Source organism: Monopterus albus, unplaced genomic scaffold, assembly GCF_001952655.1.
Source record: "Monopterus albus unplaced genomic scaffold, M_albus_1.0 scaffold68.1, whole genome shotgun sequence".
Classification (NCBI taxonomy): Eukaryota; Metazoa; Chordata; class Actinopteri; order Synbranchiformes; family Synbranchidae; genus Monopterus; species Monopterus albus.
The window spans coordinates 797101-823156 of NW_018127948.1; the positions used below are offsets into that span (position 1 = coordinate 797101).

The 26056-nt window shown below is 38.7% G+C and overlaps 1 protein-coding gene across 6 annotated transcripts in view; it reads left to right on the plus strand.

Moving 5' to 3' along the window:
- The window catches only part of LOC109962837 (RNA binding protein fox-1 homolog 3-like), a 483365-nt gene that overhangs the window by 122223 nt on the left and 335086 nt on the right, over positions 1–26056 (plus strand). For all 6 annotated transcript variants that reach the window (XM_020604885.1, XM_020604886.1, XM_020604889.1 and 3 more), the window contains one exon: positions 15105–15226. The gene's annotated coding sequence lies outside the window, so the exon portion shown is untranslated. The remainder of the gene's footprint in view (positions 1–15104; positions 15227–26056) is intronic.

A 26056-nucleotide genomic window follows, 5' to 3' on the forward strand; every position in this document is an offset into this window, starting at 1 on the left:
GTAGGGAGTGAAACACTGCAGAAATTGCTTATCAGCTGCTTTTGTGACAGACAGAGCCACTGCTCTATAATTATTTTTAATTATTAACTGCAGGCTGTAATGCTGATTCACTTTTGAATTGTCCTGTTTTGCAATTCTCTGTGTGTGTGTTAACTTTAAAGCTACAGTATGTAATTTAAGGTAGTACTAAAATGAAACTCCAAATCAGTCCACTCTGCTCCGCCCATTGCTCCCGATCCCTGCTCCACTATGGTCTACTACGATCTGCTATGCACCGCCACGCTCTGCCCAGCTCTTCAGATATTTAGAGCTTTATGAAATTACAATAAATGAGAATGCAACAAAACTTACTGATCAAGCAGAAATAATTGAAATCCTCTGATTGGTTAGAGAGGTCAGTTTTGGAGCAGATTTTTACAACAAAAATCATTGGAAAAAAGTGTTATACTGTAGCTTTAAAACTAATAACTAAAATTAGAAGTAATCTACCCTGGTATTTCTTGGTATCAGGTCAAAATAAAAATATACGGTAACATCTGTCTGTATGATACAGCGGTAATGAGTGGACATGAGACTGTTTTATTAATGGATCTTATGTACAGAAGTAAAATTAGAATGTGCTTTGTAACACCTATGGCATGGACCAGAACTTGGAGGAAAGTAAATCTCAAAATACAACCAGTAGAGTTGGGTTCAAAGAGAGATATACCCAAAACATAATTGACATTACAAGAGCTAGCAAAAAGTAGTTAGCCAACAGACTGTAACATTGTGCTTCAGTAAAGCTGCTGTGGTCAGAGCAGTCAGCTGAATGCGGTAGAGAAGCGTCATGCTTAGAAGATTATGTGACTTGTATCCTGGCCTCAAAAAGGGTGTTGGGGTGTTCAGAACCCAAGTGCCCCAATATGGTGTTTCATGACCATCTTCCTCCAATTTGACCAAAAACTGAAAATAGATTTCTAAAGTAAAAATTAAATGAAACATGGGAAACTCAACTTGAAGGTAAAATCAAATTCTGAAGGAAAGTAGAACTGATTTAAAAATGCGGAACGAAAGTAACCTTGACGCACTTCTTCTCCTTGCTGTGCTATAGTGTGCCTTATTACATTTCTGTTATATTATCCTCTCTATTCATACACGGCTGAACTCTGCTTAATGGACTAACCTGCCAAACTCGGAGTAGCACAAACACAAAGGACCTGCTGTGTTTAAAATGATTGAGCCATGACTCGTCAGCAAGAAGCTATTTTCGCCCTTGAATGCTAATTCTGTGATGTTTATGCACAGTCACGTACACACTCCCTAAGGATCTTAGGCCGGATTTTCAAAACTCTTAAAACAAATCTTAACATGTTGTCAGCATAACAATGTCAATAAAATGACACTTCACTTTCTGTGTCAGTGAGGCATTTTTTTTATTCCCCCAACAGAAGAATCTTCAATAAGACCCCCTACCTCTCCCTCAGCGTTCCACATTATCTAAATCTGTGACACAATTTCTACAATCAGCCTGACAGCTGCCCTAAAACAAATTAAAATGTATGAACTGAAAATGCAAATGCAATCCAGCTTATTTCAAAATGTTTGAAATGTTTGTTGGGATAATTGTTTGTGCTGCACAGGGCAAACCCAGAGGCATATTTTATTAATATTTAAAACTCTTTTATTGACAAGTTTCTGCTGCAAGAAAGAGTTTCATAAACGTTTGACAGAGATGAATGTCTTACTTTTGTATAATTGCAGGAAACTCTTTTCTTTTCCCTGAGAGGGCTCTAACTTACCTGAGATTTAATTAAATTGAGTTTTGATTGTTTAAAGTACAGTCTTCTGTGAGCTTTAACTGGTAGATTTGAAAAGGCTTGATGTGCAGATACAAGATACCTTTTATGTAATCATCATATCTCAGTTTTGCAGTGATTATTTTAGGGGTTGTTGAGCTTTTTTTTTAAATTTTAAATCTACACTGTTGTTATGGACTGACCAACTATGGGGGTCTCACACAAATTAAATAAATGTACTGCTGATTTTGCACTGGTTACCGGTGCAATGATGACCTATTTTGGTTTAAAATTAGTAATTGCTGCAGCTATGACAGAGAGCTAAGACAAAACAAAATTCAGCACAGACAGGGTACGCTACGTTAAAGGTATTTACTGCAGTAATTAACCTTAATACCCAGTACCATTATTTAATTATTATTTGCCCTAATTTTGCTGAATCACAATTTCCTTGTGACCCGGTAGCGGATAAGGGTTGGTGACCACTGGATTATTACATGCAAGTGATAGAAATGAACTCCAGCTTTTGTCAAGCAAAACTACAAGGTATCTTACGACCCTAAATCAGAAAAAGTTGGGACAATACTGTATGTAAAATCAAAATTAAAACTGAAAATAGTGATTTGTAAATCATCTGTGTCCTGTATTACATTGAAAACAATACAGCAGGGCAACTTTGTTCTTTGTTCAAAATAAACACTTACTTCAATTCTGATGCCTACAACACAGTCCAAAAATGTCGGGACAGTAAAGCGTTTATTATGATTTACAAATCACTATTTTCAATTTTAATTTGATTTCACATACTGTCCCAACTTTTTCTGATTTAGGGTTGTAAAAAAAGGACAGGTTGTTTAAGTATCGTCCAACATTTAGCTACCCTATTTTTGTGTATTGTGTTTTAATACTTTGTCGCCCTTATGTAACTTTTTATTTTAAGACTAAGTGTTCTTCTGGCTTTTGACTCCTTACCTGACTGCAAAGGGTAGCTGCACAAGAATCCCTATATGCCTAGAATGTTTATGCATAAATGGCAAATAAAAAACTTGAATCTTGAATAAAATCCTGCTTCTTTTAATGTATAGTAAAGCAATATTTTGAGCAAAGATGGCAAATAGTTTTTGGGGGTCTTATTTTGGGTCAGAGTGGATTAAGGAGAGTGACATCTCCATTGACTCTATATGGACCGTTTTTTCACAGTAATGACGGATCATGAGAACATTGAATAGTTTCAAACTTTAGGAGCAGCGACACAGAGTTCCACTGACTTGGCTGCTGTCTTCTAAAGTAAGAAGTGGAAATTAATAGCAATAATTATACATTTCATATTAGGTACATAGATGTCAAAACAAGTGTTACAACCTTCTGATTGTTGAGTCACTTTAAGCGCCTAGCTAACTAGCTAAATTAGTTGAGCTATCTACACCACAGAACACAGAATTAGTCTGCAAAGCTGTGCAAGTCATTAAAAGTAGCAGTTTGCTGATAAATCCCACTGTGCCCCACAGAAAACAACGGATCTGAATCGGCTGTGTGTAATTGTTTGAAGCTACTTGAGTCACCTGCTGCCTGCAGCCCCTCAGTGTCGCAACTCTATCTTAACAGCTCTGGTTTGAGTGGACCCTTGCCTTCCCATAATGCTTTTTAAGAGCATCTTTGTCTTTCAAACTTCACAATTCTAAGTCCATAATGCAGGCTCAGTGGAGATTTTCTTTAATTTTGTCTAAGAAGGTGATAGCTATGGCTTCATGAAAAACTGGTCAAAGCTGTGTGGTCATTTACCATCATTTGATTTGAGTCAAACTAAGCCTTTTCTTTGATGTTGGAATGAAAGTGAGGTTTCAAGACCTGTACTAATCTGAAATTGCATATATCCCTTAAAATCAAAAGGTTAGATTTCCAGATGGCACCATATCTAAACTATCATCTGTATAAAGCTTTTTACTGCCATCTACAAATCAGAATCCCCTCTGTAAATCTACTTGATATGTTAGTACCTAACCAATTTGGAAATTAAACTAAAGCAAGGCAAGGAGAGGAAAAAGGAAAACCAAAGAAAAATGAAGCCTGGGGAGGGTGTGGGGGGCAAGTCACTGCCGCCCACCACTGCCTGGCCCTGACACCTTGTGAAGAGTGCTCATTCATCACGCAGTACAGGGCTTGAGCCTCTGTAAATCACTGTGGATAAAGGACGCGCCATGAAGAATGGAATTGTGAAGGTAAGGGTTTTAAATCCCCCAGATGATCCGAGATAAACACGGAGAGCTTTTTGACAGTCCCTCGTTACCGCCACAAGCGAGAAGAGCTGTCACCGCTCCCTCCTTGCCTTTCATCTCTTGGTAACAGTATGGCTGCTAATGTCCTCAATTATCTCTGCAATATGTTGCTGGGAAAAAGGGAAAGTTCTGAGGAGGCATTCATACAATTTAAAAGTTTTAATTTGACAGCTTGTGGTGTAATGATGAATTGTGATGAGGGTAACAGGGGGCGCAGCCCACACTCTGTGTGTGACAAGTGATTGGGCCGGACTGAGAATGGTTTGTGGATGTCAAGGCTATCTGGATCAGATGTCAGGAAGCCAAATAGATGTTTCACAGGTTGATGTGGAAAAACGCTTCGAGCTCCTAATTGTAAATGGCAGTGGCATTTGATCTAGTGGCTGTTTTTGGTAGGAAGGCAAATATTTGTTTCATTTCCTTCAACTAAATTCCTTTTTTTAACAAATCAAAGTTAAATTGTTCACTCTCCAGATGATACCTGTGACAGCGTCTGACATTAATGTCTCTAACACCACCATGACATTTTCCTTCTCCTGCCTCAAAGAGAAAAACGTTATAAAGCAGAGTTTTGCTCGATGCTCAGCTCCATTTCTTGAGCTGGCTACTGTTCATAAATCCATCTGAACATGCAGGAGAAAGAATAGGAAGCATTTGCATAGACAGAGGCACCGTTCATCTGATAATGATGGCTAAGTCACGGTGCATGATGGAGACACAAAGGGCATGAGACTGTTTCATTAAGGTTCACTCTCAGGAAATATCCTCCCACCTAGGTACCTAGGCAGGTAATTGTCATTTTCCCTTCTTTTTCTCCTAGACAATATACATAACTTCAGCTTGGAGGATAAACCAATCAATCATTCCAAGTGTCTCAAGTAATAAGTGAAAGTGATAAATCATGGCTTTGCACTCAGGTTTATGAAATATTGTCCGTCCTGCAGGTGCAGATGCATTATCTAGCAGCCCACGTTCCTGGGTGGAGGTGCTGTAGGCAGCACTGTGCTGGGACTAATAGGAGGATCTGCCTACAGTGGAAGTACCTACTCCAGCAAGGGCTTTGGGCTGCAGTGCAATTAGTACACAAAATATTAACATAAGGATCAGACGTGGTGTCTCCACCAGGGCACAACTTAATAGTTCAAGGTAGTTCACAAAGGAGTAGTTGTCAATCTTCTTTTGCTGGAGTAATTGCCTCAGGTTCATTCAGCTTGAATCAGTCTAAGATGAAGTCAGTAGCCTCGGTGGCATAATGACAGAGTACACACTTCCTTGTTCACATTAACTGCTTTTTCTTGATAGATAAAAGTCCCAAATAATGGCTCCTGTGATGGAGTGAAAACAAGATAACAAATTGGCCCTTTGTGATAACAACCCCCCTGTGAGCTTCCCAGGCGTGAGAGATGCACAAAAAGCTTTGAAGAGAGTCAGGTCTGCAACAGCTTTGCACCAGGGGAAAAGCTCCATGCCCTACAGAAGGATGGATATGGTAGATTTGTAATGGTTCCTCTACTTTTGACAAAGTAGCCCAACCTGCAACCTTCATCCTCATTGGCTGAGTGAAAGGGCACCGGCAGAGGAGTGAGCTCTGAGATAAGTGAGGTCTGTCGCTCTTGCCGGTACGTTATAAATTGCAGCTACCTCAATCATGTGTGTGAGACATGAGAGCTGTCTCCTGTGACAACCTTCTTTTGACTTGACATGCAAAAAAAGAAAAATTAAAATTGATAGAAGGCGGAGAAGGTGGGATTGAAAAGAATGAGGGCTGAGAAGATGTGGGAGGTGATGTCTTCCTCCACAACTTGTATTTAGCATTGCATAATTAAAGTTTTAATATTAAATTAAAATGCTGTGCACTGTGCACACTGTTTCAAAAAATAGGGCTGCAGGACACCCATCAACTGAAACCTCGCAGCATCTCCCGAACTGCCCGCATATAGAACAAGGTGTAATTGTGTAGGCAAACTTTAAAAATGTAAAATGTTCCCTAAATCTGCCAGAGATAGGTTGAAGAAACGTTTTTGTTCAGGTTTAACCCTCTACACCACACACCAAGAATAAAAACACTGATCACGGAGCATGAGGTTGGCAGTTGTCGAGTTATTTGACACGATCACACAATCTATCAGCTGGAGCCGCCAAAGGCTCAGTGCACACAAGGCACAAAAAATGAACTTCACATACTCTTAATTATACCAACCCATATGTATAGGTTTGAGTTTATTATTATTTGATATTTACCACCAAAACAACACAAGGAAGGCGGCATACTAGTGATTTGGGTGGACAAACCCTTTAATGGTCTTCCGCAGCCATCCTCCACCCACACAGTATTTTCACTTTTCTTTTAAGCTAATTAGGCTTTTTCTTGTGACTGCGTGGGTGTGTACAGACTGCAGCTGATTGGCATCTCACCGAATCTTTGTTTGTTTTTGGCACCTGTTTTAGTGGTTTACAGTGATATGCAGGACCCTTTACAACCTACACCATACCACAGCAATGTATCTTATGGATCAGCTCATATGGATGGCATTCATTTCTACAGGTCTGCGCCATTGCTGGACATTTTCTCTATTGCTAAAGTGCTGTGAATGGGGAAGAGCCTTCTTCTGTTATACTAAGGCAATTACACAACCTCGACTGTATGTTTCATGTGGGCGTTGTCATGAACAAGCACGGTACTTTGTTGATCAGAATCACATTGAAATAGTGGAGATGGTTGGTAGAGAACTTGGGTTGAGCTGATAGTGATTCCTTTTAAACCACACTCCTACCAAGTCTGTTTTCGCTCTGGGAAAGTCTTTGACTTTTGGTTCTTGTTTTGACCATATGCACAACACAAATCTCTTGTTATTGTAAACCAAAAACCAGGCATTAGCCCTTTGGCAATGTCTCAGACAAGGGATATTAATCACATGACCACAGTTCACTGAACTCTACTTTGAAATATGAGACTCATTTCTCCTTCCTGCATAATCAACGTAGGGAGAAAAAAATAAGATATTTCACCTTGAAATACTTCATAACTTGCTCCTGGGATTTTAAACTTGTCACGCTCATGCCTGATTATACTAGACTGAAAGAAAATAAATGAAATAAAAGCTGGAGTTCTGCAGCACAGCTTCTCTTAACACATGCACGCCACTCTGTGCATGCCAACGAGTAAATGAATAAATCGACATGAAAGCTCATATTAATTAAAATGTACTGTAGTTTTCCTACTTTTAGAGCTGACAGCAGATGGGAAGTTTTTGACTAAACTCTGTATTTTGCCAATTCTGCTTCTCACAGCAGAGGTTTAGCAGACTAGTTTTTAAAATGTCATAAGGAATAACTTTGGAGGATACACAGGAGACAGTCCTGTGGCTTTTTTTTTTGTTTTTTTTTTTGCATTTGTACAATATGTCATGCATCACAGTGAAAACAAGCTGTGCTGGACCATTAATTTAATTTTGTGGACTCTGCCATATCAGGCTTGACTTGATTTAAATAAGCCTGATGTTGTGCACATTAAGCACCGACTTCCAGTGATGGGCTATAACCAAGTAAACTTCAAGGAATAATTTGGGATTTTTCAAGTTGTTGTTAAAACAATGCATCCCTAAGTACTGTGAGAACAGATCCTGGTCATTGTCATTTCCACTCTCCACGCTGTCCTTCCACCACAGCACAGCAAGGTGCTGTCCAGGGTTGACTTAGCTTAGTGGGACAGTTGAAGCTGCATTTGAGCCTCAGATGAACTTTGCACTGCATGTTTTTACAGAACGAGAGTTGTGTAGTTTGTCCCTCATTTTTGACAGCGTAGTGGTGTCGCTGTTGGAAATGTTCAGGGTCAGAAATGACAATGACTAAGACATATTCTCAAGTATAGTACACAGGGATACATCATTATTGTTTTAACACCAACCTGAAAAATCTCAATCTCAAACTGTTGTTTTAAGTACTGTACTGTAGTTGTATGTATTTATATTTGAGTATTTCTTTTTTCTGCTACTTCTTCTATGATAGGTGAAATTATGAGGGACTATGCAATAATCTACTGTGGTGCAATATTTCAGCTCCTGGGGGTGAAAAGCATTGAAATAGGTTCATGTGTAATGTCTTGCTCAGAGATCCTTATGGCTGAAACACTGGTTTCTCTCCCTCATTGTGGGATTAATTGTGTGAGTAATATTCGATTGTCCTTGATTTCCTGGTTGTTTAGTCTCTACTACTGTTCCTGATCCTCTCCAGTGCTGCTTTGCCCTGTTTTTAGGTGCCTTTCTTTGCTTATTTGTGCTGTGTAAAATGCAACCTTCTGATGATGCTACTTTTATAATCCTTGTGTGTATCGGTTCTAATGCTTTGTTGCCTTGATGCAACTTTTTATTTTAAGACTAAGTTTTCTTTGTTATTACGTACTTACGTACACATGCACCGCGCAGAGTGGCAGCTAGTTACAGCAGCTGTGTCCTCATTGTGTTCTTTTCCGTGTTTCTATGAAGTCCTGTTCTTATGTGTCTGTTCTTATGGTGGTGTCTGTTCTTCTGTTCTTATGGTGTTATGTTGGTTGTTCTCTATTGCTGCTGTAACATGGAAATTTCCCCACTGTGGGATCAATAAAGTACCTACCTTACTCATTTTACTACGTTTCAGAGGCAAATATTTGACGTTTTACTCCACTATATTAATTTGCTCACTTTGATGTACACAATAAAGCCTCAACAAATATAATCAAATGATTCATAGATTAATATGAAATGTGCCATCCAGCATAATGAATACATTTATTTTGGGTGTAATACTTCAGTAAATATTTGGATGCATATGCTTTTTTTTTTTTTTTACTTTTACCAGGATATCTTTAAACTGTGGTAGAAAAGTTTAACCTGTCATATTAAAGAGTACAATGTAAGATGTGAACACTAAGTTATTTTTACATAGTTTATCAGCATTGTTATTTTGTGTTCATTATCCTTAAAGTAATTTGCCAGCCCTTAACCTGTATTCAAACCACAATCATTTGTTAAATAATGGCTACTGACATTATTCTATTGCAGGTTTGAGTTGTGCTTGATCAGATTTTTTAACCAAGGCTTTGTATATATTCAGAGAGTGACTGAAGGTGAGAGGTTTAGAGGAGACGAAAGAGAAGGGAGAAACTCAAAATGCAACAGTGGACACAGAAACATGGAGAAAGTAAAGAAGGTGCAAATGATTCAACATTTAAAGAAAAGGATGTCGGAGCTGTGGAGGCAGAAACAGGTACAGGACCAGCCCAGTAGCCAGCTGATGGAGATACATGTAGGCTTCAAACTCTGAGGGGGCAGAAAAGCGTTCAAGTCTGTCTCACTGATAGTTGAATTTAAAACCAGTCTGTTTCACAACACAGCATTGGAACTGACAGATGTATTAATGTAGGGGCTTACACTACCAGCTGTATTAATGCATTGTCTTCTTACCGTGCACTGATTATGGAGGGTTTACATTAGTAATGTTTGTAGGCTCAACAATAAAATGATCAGTTTCCGTTCTGACCAGGTGAGAATTATTAAATCTTGATTTTCTATTCTATGCATCAGACTAATCACTCGTTTTAAGTTTAAACATATTAATTCAACATAAGTCAGTTTCGGTATTCATTTCTAGAGTAGCTGAGGTAATGTAGGATTTATCCCTCTTTATTTTATCACAACTGGGCACTGAAATAAATTAACAGAGCATAATATAAAGAAACATTTCATGTCTGGCAAATTATTTGATAGTTATGAAAAAAAAAACGAGCATTATTCTGTTAATAATGGAATAACCTCATGAATCACAACATGACGGCACACTGTGCTTTCAATGGTGCCAAGTATCACCAAGTGAACCTGGTCTAATATGATATGGTATGAGATCAAGATCACATTTTCACCCACCCCTAACAAATGCCAAACATGTCCTGCAATTTTTTTAAAATACTTTAGAAGACCCCAATTACCTGGAGAGACTTGAGGAGGAAACAATGACTATGCATGAAGGTGGTCAGATGTTAGAGGTCAAAGTGGTTCCCTGATGGTTCCACATCCTCGTGCTGAGCAAAGCCTCTTCTGTCACCTCCACTGCTGCTTTCCTCTCAAACAGCACTACGTTCAGTCCTTTCAGGAGAAACCGTGTCCTTCCTAGCAACATACTGATGTTTAATTCATTCCCAGACACCCGGGGGACACTCATAACAACAACAACAACAACAAAAAGAGACAATTGGGGAGACAGAGTGAAAAAGCAGAGCCAAGAAATTAGAAGGAACTAAATGTTTGCTTTGTATTTGCTGTCAGTGGATGTGAAATGAGTGAAGGGTCTAAAACAAGACCAAGACATTTGAGAAGGAACGTCAGGTGCAGGAAGCTATGAAGACAAATATATTTTATTTCCTTCTGTTTTCTTTGACCTCAGGAGTGGAGGGCAGTAAAGATGCTGCCGGACACCTTGGTGTGCTCCTTCTTAATCAGAGGTTGATTAAGCGCACTTTCAGAGGCATGGATTAGGGGGCTCCCCTCGGACTTTGCTAAATTGGTCGGAAGGGAAGGAAGGCAGAGTGTCTAACACTGCCAAGGGAACTTTTTGATGTGTCAGTCAGAGATTCTGGCATGGTTTGCTTTTATTGACCTTCCCATCTTTGATTTGTGACAGATCCCCTGGTGATGGGGTAGGTGGAGAAGGTGCTTGAGAGGCAAGCAAGGTTAAAGAACATTCAGCTTTTAAAGAATTTTCGCTGTGAAGCATTTGCAACCTAAACATTTTTTGAAGATTATATTTCTGTCATTTTTGCTTTATTTCACATCAACAAGAAAAGACAAGGGTCAGGGGTCCTGTTGCAAATTTAAATCCGGGGTGTTGCACCTAAAGCACATGGTGTTCATCTTAAACAAGTGATCTCTGGCCTAGACATTTTTATTAACTGATACTTTCCATCCATCTTTTATTTAAATCTGAACAGTCGGTTTTATTCATATCCACGGTTAATGGATTCAACAAAGTACACTGACTCAGCACTAAATATATCTGCCTACCCTGTATGGGCAGTGTGTGTCATTTATGGTTAATAATAGTTTGATGCTTTTTCCACTGTCAGACTGGTTTGTAACCTCTTCACAGAAGGAATGGCATTATTCATGTTGCAGCCGTGGTACTGCTATTAAAGTAATGAGTCAGGCTGTTAATGTGATCCCTCTACAGACACAAAAGGGATCTCTCAACCTGAGCTCCTGCTGCAGACAGGAGACCTCTGCGCCCTACATAACAACGACGGGACGTGTCATCGCTGATTTATTTTGCCCTTGAACCTCCTAGTGATAGGACCTTGTGGGATAGCCTTTAAAAGAAGCGACCAGAGATGAAATGAATGCTCTGTCCCAAACTATTAAAAGATGTGCACTACAGCTGAAGGCTTTTAGAGGGAATGTTCTAATCTAAAATGTGCTATTTCTCACACGTAGCACAGCTTCGGGATGGGCTGATCAGACAGCCTGAGATGAATCTGACTTGACCTGTGAGCAGCAGTCACTGCCTCCTGCTTTGCAAGCCATGAGAAGAATTTGCAGTGGATTCCAGATAAATTGAAATCAATTCAAATTCAGCCAAGGCACTATACCTCGATAAGGGATTGCTCCATCTACATGTGTAGGCTCAAAATCTCATAATGAAAAGATAAGGCTTAATGTAATTTCTAACTGTCAGCACCTGCCAGACGGCATGTCATCGTCGATCTTATCGTTGTGCCATGATTTCGCTTACATCCGAGAACATAAACAGTCCGGCTCATGGTGTCCCATCCATAAGCATGAATCCATGGTAACCATTCGTGGAGGTGCATCCTCAGAAGTGTTTTAAATGCCTTTATTAACTTGGTCTACTTGCTCATGTAATTAATTTCTGCTTACAATGCAGCTAATATTCACTATGTAACCTGTGAAGACAGACAGTAATTGCGTGACCATTTGAGTGACAGAGATCAGGAAAGCAAATGGTGGCCTGTTTGCCGCCTCGTCAGGAGGAGCGCGGTGTTGGTACAGATTAATAGGCATCCTCCGGGGGAGGATTAGGTAGAGTTAAAGAAAGTAAGGAGGGAGAAATGTGAATTTAGTGTAATAGTGTAAAATACCTTAAAAACCTTCTTATAATCTCCTTGTCACAGACCATTTACAAGTTCTCAGTCCACGGCTTTATGAAGTTCCCTGTGTTGGCATTTAAAAACACACACGCACACATATACACACTAAGATCCAGTGAAAGAACACTTTATTTAAGCTGGACACTCTGTAGTACCATCCAGAAATAGCCAGCCATCTGTTTCCTGCTTTTGCACCAGCCAAGCACTGAGCTAGAAACATTCTCAAACTGAGTCAGTCTTGATTGAGGAGCAATGGAAGAGGACAATAGCGCTGCACAGTACTGTAACCGAAGGTTCTGAAAGTCCTGCCAAGTGTCCAGATTCTGAAAGTCAGCACGGGCAGGAAATTCTTAGTTTATTGGGGGATTGCCACTTGTAGTGAAGTGGAACTGTGATCGATTGGGATGTGGAGTGGCTTAGGTGTACCTCTGCCTGTGTCAACAAGCTTCACCCTCTTCCTCAACCCTTTGATAAAACAGTGGCTCATGGTACCAAATATTAGTCTGTGTACTCCTGTGAACCTGCCTGTATGATTATGTCTTATAACTTTATTTATTTTGTCTGTAGGTAGCTCCTCCGTTCAAGCAGTCAAACGTATCCAGACAGCAACCCTGAGACAGGACAGAAGACTTGGAGGAATCAAAGGCTGAATGACAACAAATTAGCATGCGCTTTGCAACGCCATAGATTGAGACCAGGATTTAATTGGCTCCATATCAGGGTTAGATAGCATTGTTGTTGACTTTTGATTAGACGGGAAAAACAACAAGGTGACTTGATATTGTGGTGATAAGCAAAAACCCCAACTCGATCACATCAGTGTGTTTTTCGGATACACGTAGATATCTCACCTTGTAACCAATGACGGTGGTTGCAGTGGCTCGCTGGCAGATAGACATTAGAGGTCTTCAACGAAGTGAGCAGGCATTGTCATGTGTGCAGAATCGACAGATTGTTTACTTAGAAGCTGCACTGCGCAGAGGCATACATTTCTGGACCACTGATGTCAGCAAATTCACAACAATGGCACACAGCGTGTCTTCAAAATAAAAGTCACCTTTGAGCAGCGCTTTCTTTGTTTTATAGGCAACTGTATCCACTGAAGAGTAGATCTATTCAGAGTCATTTCCCGCTAAATTGATAAATCTCATGGATCCACTAACTTGAAAGTCAGGTTCACTACAGTATCACACAGGGCAGTCAGACTGGAGGGACAGAAGTCTGGAACTCATGATCCCATGTCTGAAAAACTTAGCTTGGCTTCTGCATCAATAGCACACTGTTGATCAACTGCAATATTTTAACGGATTCTATAGGTTTAGGTGGCTAAAAGGTCTTGGCTATTATGAAAGAAAGAACATCTTAACTATTTTGAAAAAAGGCTAATGATGACTGTTAGTTTCAGATGAGACAGGAACCCTTATCTAGGGAGTGAAAGGCAAAAGCACAACAAGTTGCATTACATGTTCTGTAGATCCTGTACTTCTAGGGAGACTGGATTGGCCTGCAAGTACTGTAGATCATGAAAAGGAAATGGGAAAGGGAAAAAAGCTGCATCCTGTTCCATTACTGAAAATATCACACCTGTCAAACCAACTGTCCTGTCTACTGCAGCAATATGTTTGTGTTGCTATATCTGTGTTTTATATTTGTTCACGTAGAATTTTGTTTTCTAAATTTGACCCTAAATTCAGTATGCCATATTGGCCAGAATACATAAGACTTTTTTATATCTTCTGAAAATTAAGCTTGAATTTCAAAGACTAGTGTGTTCTTAACAGCAGATGTTTTAGTTAATTTTGCTCTCTTTATTTATTCATTCATTTATTTATTCAGCATCTTTATAAATGTGCCAGAGTGAACTCAACAGCTAATTTACAACCCAGATCGGAGAAATCCCCAGGAACACTTTTCTCATTTATTTGTTTCTTATTTAAACATACTGCACATTTTAAAAAGTATTCTTATAATCAGGGTTGTTATTCTAGGGTAGTGCAGAAACAATCGTACTTTTTTTTTTTTTTTGTTGGGGAATGTTCCTGTCGGCATGCAAGAAATTATACATTCACATTGTGAACTGGGAAAACAATGCAGGAAAAAAACATAATTTTGTAATATTCAAATTTAGTGTTAAAGTTTAATGTTTTGATTCACAGTGCACTTTATTTATATTTAACATCCACCTGCGTATAATGTCTTCTACCTTTTTCAGCTAGTGTACATGCTGATTACAGGTTGAGCCCTCTGTGTTGACATTGTTTCTTTGTCTCAGCTTGTTATCTTTGTACCCCGCAGTTTGCTTCGCTCGTTCCAAAATGCCACTGTAAGTGTCTTTAGTTGCGAGCATATTAGTCTCCATGGAAACTCATTTTACCAATACTTCATTGGCACCAAATGACCCTGTACTGTTACTTTGCTTCTTGCTGCTTTGTGTAGAAGTGTTTTCTTTTGGAGATTAAACGTTCGAAGGCAAATTGAGGTCCTGCTGGTTTTTATCACTGGGATATTGAATAAGCATATGTGGAAAATACCAGTGCGTGGTACTGTAACACATCATTTGAAAACAGATTATGATATACTTCTGTGCTTCTTAGGGTCCAGGGGATAACAACATGTGTAATGCCAGGGGTGCTGCAGAATTTTATCAGGTAGAAACAGGGTGCGAGGTGTAGCACTGAACGTATTTGAATGCCGTTTGATCCTTTATGTGATATTTTAACAAAAGAATATTCCTGACTCTTTAATGCAACGTGTTTGAGAGCAAAACATTTCTTCAAATAAATGGTCAGACATGAAAACTTTCATTTAAGTATGGTTTTCATCCTGTGTTTCTACCTGTTTTTTATATATTGAACAGTATCTGTTTTGGGATTCCCACTGTAATATTTGTGCTTTCTTTCTCCAAAATGTCCATAGATAATTGCTAGAAGGAAGCGCACAGGAAGGTCAGCCAAGAATCCTGCTGTAGGTGCCAAGTGAAATCTACAGGACTACAATTACTTGGACAGACTGAAGCGGCAGAGCAAAGTGAATGACAGGTAGGAATTAATTCATATGAATCACCTGCTGTATTATGACTAACCACCTGCTGAGAAGACATAGCATGGTCAGTTATCCTCAGAATTGGTTTTGAAAAGCCCCTTCTTTCATTTGTTGGCAATTGCTTTAATTGATAATACAGTAAAATTAACCTCTGAAAATGTTTCTTCCTTGTGGCGTTTATGAGATGAGGTTGAATTTGACATGCTGGCAGTCACACAGTTATGTTTACATTATTCTATTCTGCTGCTACTTGACTTCCTCTTTTGATCTTGACACTTTAGAGTCCTTTTCACTGCCACTCACAATTAATGATCTTCATTTTGCCACAACATAGTTTTGAATTGTAGATGGTTTTTAAGAAATTCTGGATCACTCACATTTTCTTTGGTTTTCTTTTTTTGTGGTACATCTGACCTTGAAGTGAACAGACATAAAAGGCTGCCAGTCAAGCCATCTTGCCATCTTTCTTTCATTGTGGTTGTCATTCTCCAGAGAAGTCAGGCAACCACTGACAACCACTGACTTAAATCTAGTGATTCTGTGCTTCTGGCAAAATGCTTCTCTGTCCTTCTTTCTACCAAACTCAGCAAGCGCCTCAGGGTAAGGGGGGAAAGAAGGTGGAAAAAGAAAAAGTTTTAGAACAGAATTTAGTTACAGATTGTATTCAAAGTCAGTAGCTGGTTAAATAGTTCAGCTTTTTGTAATAAATCACTGCAACTTTAACCTTTTTTTTGTCAAACCTTAAGAATAAAGGAAGAGAAGTTGATGTGTCTGCTGAATTCTGTTTGTTTTTTTGTGAGAAATATAGGAAGTATTAACCATACTAATACCAATACTAACATACATAGCTTTTTATTTTTCAAATAAGGATAGGACTATAGAACATATTTATAGACACAGTATCAAAGTGTCAAGCCTCCGAATAGGTGTTTCCTATGGCAACTGTTGACTTTCAACTTACAGCCTGCATTGTTAGTTGTCACACTGTGGCAGTGATGGAACAACATATCTCAGGCTGTCCCACTGGGCCCTTAGACCATAATTCATTTTGTAAAAGTGCACAATAGCCTCACTAGAATTGGAAAATAGCACAATACTCATAAACAAAAATAACCAACAATAACTGTTTCATTTGGACACTGCAGCAGATACAACATGAAAATATATAAACCAATAGCTTTAACAGCTTGAAAACATCATCGCAAGCACAGCCCATCGACAATTACACTTCAAATCTGCCTAATGTAAACACACACACAACTTCCATGCTACACTGTAACTTGCAACTCATCAGCGACTAGGAAAAAATGACTCTAGCTTTTTGTTTTGAAACCTTGTGTCCAAATGTCGCTTCTCTTTTCTCTGTGAGCACCACTGAGTTTGTATGTTTGTAGCATTTCCATCACTACACTTCCACATTAGTGAATGCTGGTGGGTGGTTGTTTATGATTTAAGTCAATTTGCAACCATTACCTATGTGACAACACAGTAATCTTAACAGTAGCACATAATTGGCCCATTAATTGACCTTGATGCATTGCTGTTTTACATTATGTGAACGTTCGCCTGCTGTCACTGCAGGCCCTCGGTTGGCAACTGCAGCTGCACCACTGGGCCTCTACGCTCTGCCAGTGCCATGTGCTGTGCTGCTGACTGGAGAACATCATCCAGTGACTGCTGACACATAGGGTTCCTTTTTTTCTTTCCTAACAACTACCCATGGCATCACCTATTAATGATTTAAGCTGTCTGTTTAGAAAACTTGACATTTGGGAGGACCCATCATGCTGTTAAGTTTGCATTCCACTTCGAAATAGGAAGCTAGTTAGCAGTGCTCTGTTCGCCCTGCGTTAGAGAACAGCCGGGATTTGCTGTCTTTCTTTCTTGGGTACAGACGTGGTAATGACAAATGACCAGGCTGTCAAAACTCCCAGCAGGAGATAATTGTGTAACCACAGCACTCCATTTGAATCTCAGAGTAACATACAGAGCGCTGAGGTCACAGACAGAACTGACAGAACAGCCTATACCTGTACAGCAGAGTGTATAAAACTGTGTCTGGTGGAATTGACACAGTATCTCTATTTTAGGGCTCATTCACAAAGATACTGCACCAGGTAAATAACATTGCCATCCATCCATTAGCTGTATCCGCTTAGCCTTTAGCGGTTGAAAGGTGGCTGGAGCCAATCTCAGCTGACACTGCGCGAGAGGGAGGGTACATCCTTGACAGCTTCACCAGTCTATCACAGGGCTCCATAATTGTCAGTCTGAAATAAAAATTAACAACCACTGAGACCATTGATATAGAGGGTGGTAATACTGGGCTGCAATTTAAATGTATTCCTTTTTGTTTTGACCAAATAAATACAAGCACAACTATATATCTGTTTCAGGGCAGGTATTAATTAAATTAATTTCAGCTGTAATTCATACTTCAGTTTGTGGCCATGAAGAGCCTGCATGCTGTATTTTACCACTAAACACTTTTTTAAAAAGAATTTCTTTAAATCCAACATATATGAAAGACAATAAAAAGCAGAATCTCAGGTCAAAATCTGAACAGAATGGTCACTTCACCACCGACATTCAAAATATAAGGTTGGAATTTGCATCACGACCTAATTAGTTTATACAGATTAACATTCAGATATGACCTCAGAAGGAATGAACACACAATTACTGTACTGATGCTATTAGGAAATGCATAAAATGCTTGTGCTATGTACTCCTCGGGTACAGTATGTACTCTAATGAAAATATGCAGTAATATAAAATTTACAGACAATGGTTACATCTGAGACATTCATCAGCTTTAACACATCACACCGGCTTGTGTTTCACTCTCTTGGCATCTCATACACCCATGTGTGTTGCCTCAGATGTCTCTGCATGTTGTTGACCGCAGTGTTTAGGGAAATTTCAGACGTTTGTCCATCTAACCACCAGCTGGCCGACTGACTCGAGCCCTCAGCAGAACATCAGACATCACAGTATCTCATGGCTTGGCTCAGTTTTGCATAAACAGATCAAGGGAGCCACAGTGTTTTCATTTCAGTTGATATGGAAATGCCACATCATTTCAAAGACAACTTCTGTTTTATTTATGTCTAATACCCTTTTACTACTGACTGCCTAATACAGACCCGTAAGAGGTCTAACCAAGCTGCCATTAGGCAAAAAGCAAAACAAGCACTGCAGATGCATTTGTTTTGCTGCGAAAGATACTTTTGACAGCGACAGTACACATTTATGAATACTTCTGTGGCGAAACCACCTTTTACTCTGCAGCGATGATTTCTGTGTAAAGAAACAGCAGAAACCGATTCCAGATCCAAAAACAGATAATTTTTTTCCCCCCTGCTTTGATACAAATGTGGACAGCACGGTGGCACAGTGGTTAGCGCTGTTGCCTCACAGCGAGAAGGTTCCGGGTTCGGGCCCCGCCTGTGTTTGCGTGGGTTCTTTCCGGGTACTCCGGCTTCCTCTCACAGTCCAAAGACGTGCAGCTTAGGTTGACTGGTGTCTCTAAATTGCCCATAGGAGTGCGTGTGTGTGGTTGTTCGTCTATGTGTTAGCCCTGCGATGGATTGGCGACCTATCCAGGGTGTACCCTGCCTTCGCCCGATTGCCGGCCGGGATTGGCTCCGACCCCGTTCAGGGACTAAGCGGTAGAAAATGAATGGTACAAATGTCGTTAGACGTTTAGTAAACTGATCCCTCGCGTTTTTATAGTAATGATCAAGTTGGGGGGAGATTGATAAAGATGGCAGTCTTCACTGCATTTTCCAGGAAAAATGTTCCCTAATTTAAAATGAATGAAAGCTGATTTATTTTGCCCTTCCTCACATGCTGCGATAAGAGCTGTTCACTACTTTCTTAATGTATTTCTTATTTTAACAGATGATATGATGGCAGTTTGAAAAATGAGACTGTTTGGCATCCCAGCTAAGACAAAACCCACAGTGTATGATAGCAAGATGTCTGGCTGGTGTGCTGTAATACTGATGATTTTAGTGTCTGTTTCATTAAATTAAACCTATAGAGTTTTCTTAACTCACGCTGGAGGCACTGTAATTAGTTTATGTACCACAGCAGAATGTTTAACAGCCAAGCAGAGTTTATACTTAATTACAATCATTTATTTTGTGCTACAACTAGCACTGGGCTATAACATATCAGTAATAGTGAGGACTGTCATTACAATTTTCTAAAATCAAGGTGACTCAGTATGCTTGGTTGTCAGAACCAGCACTCCAAAACACTAAAAATATTTAGTTTACTGTCAAGTAAATTTGAATGAGACAAAGCAGATATTTATATTTTTATTTTTACTCTTAACACCCAGTCACCTAAAGATTTAAATTTAGATTTGGATCAGAAACTTTGTAATATGGTCAGATTTGTTATACAATTAATATATTGGCTTTTTTCCAACTTGAAATAGATTATTGACTTTATTGGTAGTCTTTATGAGTATAATTTTCTTTTTTGGTTGAGTTGTTTTTGTGATTTTCTTGTATTTTTTGTGATTATTTTTTTTATTGTTTAACTTTTTTTTTTCTGTTTGTCCCCTACTCATTGTCCCTCTCATATTAGCATCTTCTGCTCCCTCACTGGGAGTATTGGACAGTGCAGTTCAGCTTTGTCCTGATTGGTCCTTCCTAGAAACAGACTGACTCGGAATCATTCAGACTGAAAACACCTGCGTGGTGTATTTGTAGGTGTCTATATATGTGTGTTCTTCAGGGTGATGCCTGTTTGACAATGCCTGATGAAGACTGTGTGACTGAAACATTGCTGCCAAATGAAACTGCTTGGAGCTTAGTACAGTGTGCAGATCTTTTGTCTGTTTACTGCCAACAAATTAAATGAGATGACTTACTTAAATGATTATTTGATTGTTAAAAGAGTGGTTGATTCTTTTAATCAGTTCATTGATCAGCTCTAAATGTATGCATCTATTAAACAAACAGTGCCCTGAGTGTTACATAACATCAACATACTATACCTTAACTCTAAAGCATGTGGGAAAGGAAAGCTATACTTATTTTGTTGGTGGGGAGGGTCTGTCAAATGATGCTAGAAGCCTAAAAGCAACTTGAAAAAATGTGTTGGCATCATTACATGGTTTTAATTATTTGTACCAAACTATTCTCTAACAATGTTATTGCTCATCCATTTTTGTCTTCATATTTATTTGCTCAGTTTTTTATTTTATTTTATTTTCTATCATTTAGGTTTGAGCTTCTGTTTGTGATGCTTGTGTATTTGTCTTTGTACCCATGGAAGCTAAACCGCTCATGCTAACAACCTTTTATTTTGCTGTTCACAGCCTTTATGCAAGAGACAATGACCTTGCAGACACCATGTGTCTAAAACAGTAAATGAAGAAGATATGATTGGCAGCAGTGCGTTGCAGACTTGATAACATTTTGTAAACCAGCAACTTTAATACCTTTACATTTGACCTCATCTGCATGTTGTGTTCTGCCTCTCACAGCAACAAGACTGGATTGCAAGTATGACTTCCATCTTCCTCTAGGGCCCTGCTTAACGGCTCTGGTAGTATGTCTGGTGCCACACCCTATATATCTCTATTCCTAATTATACATGCCTGGAATGGGAAATTAACATAGAGCACATCATAAAAAGCTGAATAATAGCGCTAATACAATTACATTAGAGTGATTAAAAGAGGTTAAATAGGTGATCTGTTACATTGATCTTAAACGCATTCAGACTTGATTGAATTTAACAGTGCTATAATGCTGTAGTTAAAATTTGTCCTATTAGTGTTTGGAGCCCGCATGTAGAACGATTAATTATTGAATAATTGTTCATGCATTTCAACACTGGCAGGCTCTGAAGGGTGATTTATTTTCTTCAGTGGCTATACAGAGATAGGGCTTAATTACAGTGGATAGCCTTATCTCCCCACTCTAATCCGCTCTTTGGAGTCGTCTGTGTTCACGCCATCTAGTCGTCGATATCATCAGACTGTTGGCAGAGCCAGACAGAGAAAGTGATCCCCAATCTCTCTGTCACATTAAGGCTCATTCATGAAGTCTCTGCTGTGGGCCTGACTTAAGAACTCAAAAGTGGGAGGAAAGAAGAGGCGCTGAGTGCTAGAACGCTCTCCACCAGTTTGAGGTCAGCACCGGCTGGGCACATTACCCACTTGTTCTGTCTTTGTCAGCTGAATGGACTGAAGACTATGTGGTCAAATCTGATCAGATAATGGGCTCAGTTTCTTGCCAGGAGCAATTTGTTGCAGATATTCTTGTACTGCATTAATGTAGGCAATTTGATATTTTCTGCCTCACTATGGGCACAACACTGTATGTTTGTGCTGCTCACACTGATGTTGGCCAAATACTTGGTCATAAGACATTTTTAGCCTCAACAGCATGAACACAAATATCTGTTTTGCTTTTCATTTGACCTCTGACTTGATAATTCAGAATTAACTGCGCTCTGGTTTAATCAAGAGAACTCTCAGTTTAATTTTTATACCTTGATGGAAGATTTCCACCACTCTTGGCACTAATAGTTGCATATATTAAACAAACATTAGATGAATTAAATGTTGGCACCCTAAATTGACTGCATTTTGACGTACCAGATGGGATTTGGATCATGTACCTACAGAGATGTGATGCACAAGATTAACTAATCAAACAATGACATTAGTGTAGGCTTTAACTCTTAATCACAACTACAGTGATTTCCTGGCACTTATTTTTCTAACATGATTTGACAGAGAATCAAGTACTGAAATGCAGTACATGGTTTAAGGTATTTGGATAGGCCAGTCTTTAGACTTCGTGTTCTGGGCCCCATGGTTCCAGCAAAGGAAATGCAATAGCATACAGTTAAATTTTGGACAACAGCGTGCTTCCAGCTTTATGTCAACAGTTTAAGGAAGGCTCTTTTCTGTGTCAATATGACAGTGTCTCTGTGCACAAAGTCAGGTTCATACAGAAATGCCTTCTTTGATTTGCAGTAGAAGAACTTGCCTGCTTGCCTGCTTGCCTGCGCAGAGCCCTGACCTCTGCCCCAGCCAGCATATTTGTGATGCGCTGTATCGCCAACCACAAACCCCCCACACTGTCGTCCGAAATCAGTGCTGGGCCTTGCTAATGCTCTTGTGTCTGAATGGGAGCAAATCCAGGCAGCCAGTTTCCATAATCTGGTGCAAAGCCTAAAACCAGAAGAACAGGGTCTCTTTCAGCAGCATATTTTTTGGGGTGGGGACAGAATAAATGTTCAACAATTAACAATTCTGGCAGAGATTAGGAAGTAGCAAATAAATTGAAATAACCAATTAACATTAACGTTTCGCAAAGTAAAATAAAGGTACAAACATCAGCACTCCCTGAAAAATAAATACATATAAATGTCATAACCAGTACTAGAAAGGTGGTGTGCATGGCTGATGAAGTGGAGTTATACACACCAACTGTCTTGTGGTTCTTTCCTACCTACCTGTTTTCTGGAATGATGAACACGCTGCTCAGTATGCTGATTTCTCTGGGAGATGACAGGGCAGGCTGGGTGTTCTACTGTACTTTCATTGGCTGAGTGGGTTGATGTTTGTTAGAGTGGCAGGCATTACAGCTTGTGACTAGTTTCAGCATCCTAAACATCGGAGCTGCTGCTGTTTTTCAAAGTTTTCACTGACGTTAGAGGAAAATGTGAAACTGAATCCATCAGCAAATTCACTCCTAAACCATCATTCCAGTACAGGCGACCTGAAATTGACACAACTGCCAGCGCAAAGAGACTGGTAAGGTGACTAATTAGAGCAGAGTTTTAACACAAACTTTTCATAAAGACCTATCACGTCACACAATAACAATACTACAACTACTTTGTCATTTGTCTTGAGAATGAGACTGTTCCCGCTCCTGTAGTTAAAAAATCATGCTTTCATGAAGAACTACCTTTTCCTTGGATTTCATTTTGTTTTAGAAGATTAATCCATTTAAGACGCATTAAGCTCATTTTCTCTCATTTATTTTGAATTAATCATTTTTGTACTTTTTCTTCTTTCCTAATTTGTTTAATCATTACCAACCTATTAAGCTGCAATACCTGCAGACCTTGATTTTTGAACATTTTTACTTCCTTATTTTTGTTGTTACTGGAGTAAAGTCTTAGCTTCTTACTGTGCATCTTTAACACATTTCTGCAGTTTTTAGCTAAACACTGTGACTGATAGATTGTCATCCACTGAATGAGAGAACTAAACTATTTAACCGCTCAAATAATGACATTTTACTAAATTATTAAATGACATTATATGGAACCTTTTCTAGGTGGGGTTCATCTTTGACTTGAATAAATACTGCACACTGAATAAGTTCACCCATGGATTCATATTAATTGCCTTGCATGTCAACCATGATAGAAAGTAGCTAAGTACATTTACTCAAGTACTGTACTTAAGTACAATTTTAAGGTATCTGTACTTGTGTATTTTCATTTTCTGCTACTTTATACTTCAACTTCACTATATTTTAGAGGTAAATATTATATTTGTACTCCACCACATTTATTTTATAACTGTAGTTACTTTTTTTCTGATTTTATTGAATCTCGTATCTGTTGTTTGAATTAGCGTATTGAAGGTTTATATTGTATGCAGAGTTTATTGTATTTATTATTGTGGTTATTTTCTCATTATTTTCTTTTTCTCATTGTGAAGCACTTTGTAACTCTGGATTAGAAAAATGCTATATAAATGAACTTTTATTTACTTACTTACTTTTCAGAACCAGATTAATAGAAGTAATAAAGAAAAATCATTTAACTTTATTGATCTCCAGTGGAAAATTTAGAAGTTATCCAGCAGTATTTCAGATATAAGCATATAAAAAATATAATTTAGCTCCTTTTTTACTAACCGGAACACTGAATATGGTGAACACAATAATGCATCAATAATTATAATCCAATAATGTGATATACATTAAGGTGAAATGTGCCATTCTGCATAAGGAGTACTTTTAGTACTTTTAAGCATGTTTTGATGCTATTGCTTTTGTACTTAAGTAACATTTTGAATGTAGGGCTTTTACTTTTGAGAGTATTTTTTCACAGTTGCATTGCTACTTTTACTTACAGTAAGTAAGGGATTTCAGTCCTCACTCCACCACTGCATGTCAAAGCTTTTAAAGAGAGAGAAAAAAAGTGCATGAACAATGATAAGTAACTTTATTTTATGCTATAATTTGTTCACAAAAACTGCATTGACATAAAGAAAGACCACATCAAAATATGATCCCTGATCTCAAAGTCTTTAGCTTTATTTTTTAAATTATTTGAAAAACTGTTAAATGCAAATTTGTCATATTTGTACTGGCCACAACAAACTATCAATTATCAGTTATCTGCCCTGAAATTCCCTATTAGTGCATGTCTGTTGTCCTCTAAATGACAAATATTTTAAACTAATTGCACATAAATTCCTTGAAAAATCTTTATGTGGATTAAAATTTTAAAGCCACACATCTCACCACCATTTCAGAAAATTGTTTGGCTTTAATCAGTAAATTAAATTCATACTCATCACCTTTCCCCGTGTTCTTATAATTTTAGTCTTATTACCTTCTTTTAAAATTTCTGGGTGTTATAAGTTGTCCTCTTCCCTGGAATGTAATCAATATTCAAACAAGGTACTGTAGCTGATTTCCGCTAACAGAAAACCATATGCCAGCACCTGATCTTATAGTGATGGTAATAGCACTGTCAAGTTTGACAGTGTGGAGAAAGCAATACCATCATTCCCCTTATTCACTTTTGAAAATCTCATTTTGCTTTCATCTCTTCACTAACACAGAGCTGTCAACATGTTGTTCAATGAGTGTCACCACTGCGCTTGAACGTTTTCTTCATCTCTTTTGCTAATGGTGCTCACACAATCCAGCTCAACTTAACTTCTACTGTGTTTACATCATGTTACGGCCACTTTAGATGCGATTGTAGTTCATTACAATTTGATTGATTTGATTTATTCTTGCAAGCATGTAAAGACAGTTGATATGTCAACACACATAATTTTACACATATCCAACAAATGCTAATCCAATATCAATTTGCTTATACCTAGTACATGCTTGAATGGAGTAGGAAGAAGTCAGACTTATCCAGTCCTACCCCATGAATACAGCAGACAAGAAGGATCTAATGGTACTTACTGATCTCTGGTCAGGTTCAGGTGATGAGCCCTTCTCTGCAATTCTTCTCCTGTAAGACAGAGTCCAGAATTATTTCTGAAAAACAGTTGCTATTTTTAAAAACATATCATCATGTTTAATGTTAATATCATAAAGCACAGACCACACAATTCCTCCTGAACTCCACATTTTTAAAACCTAAATTCCTTAGATTTCTCTAGATCTTACAGTGATACTTCTCTGTCAGCAACAAAGTGCATTTAAATTACGATTTTACTACATATCATCTCATAATACTGAGGAATAGTGAGAGTGATGAGTACATGAACTTATTCTTCAGGTGGCACAACAAAATCCATTGCGACCAACATTGGGGTTTGCTAAATCTACTGTATGGCAACTGTGTCAAGTTTCACTTTTCTGTAGTATATGAAACAAGATCTGAAATTCATTCATATGACTCAAGTGCCTATTTTGAGACGTACTGAATCGAAGAGTAATATATGATGTGTCGCTACCTCCTTGCTAACAGGGCACTCATCTCCTCCATGAGCCCTCCTCCTCCAGGCAGAGGGCCGTTGCCTCTGGCTTCAGATTTGGCCCCTCCAGCCCCTGGCATGGCTGCTGCCAGAGCGGCCGCCGCCT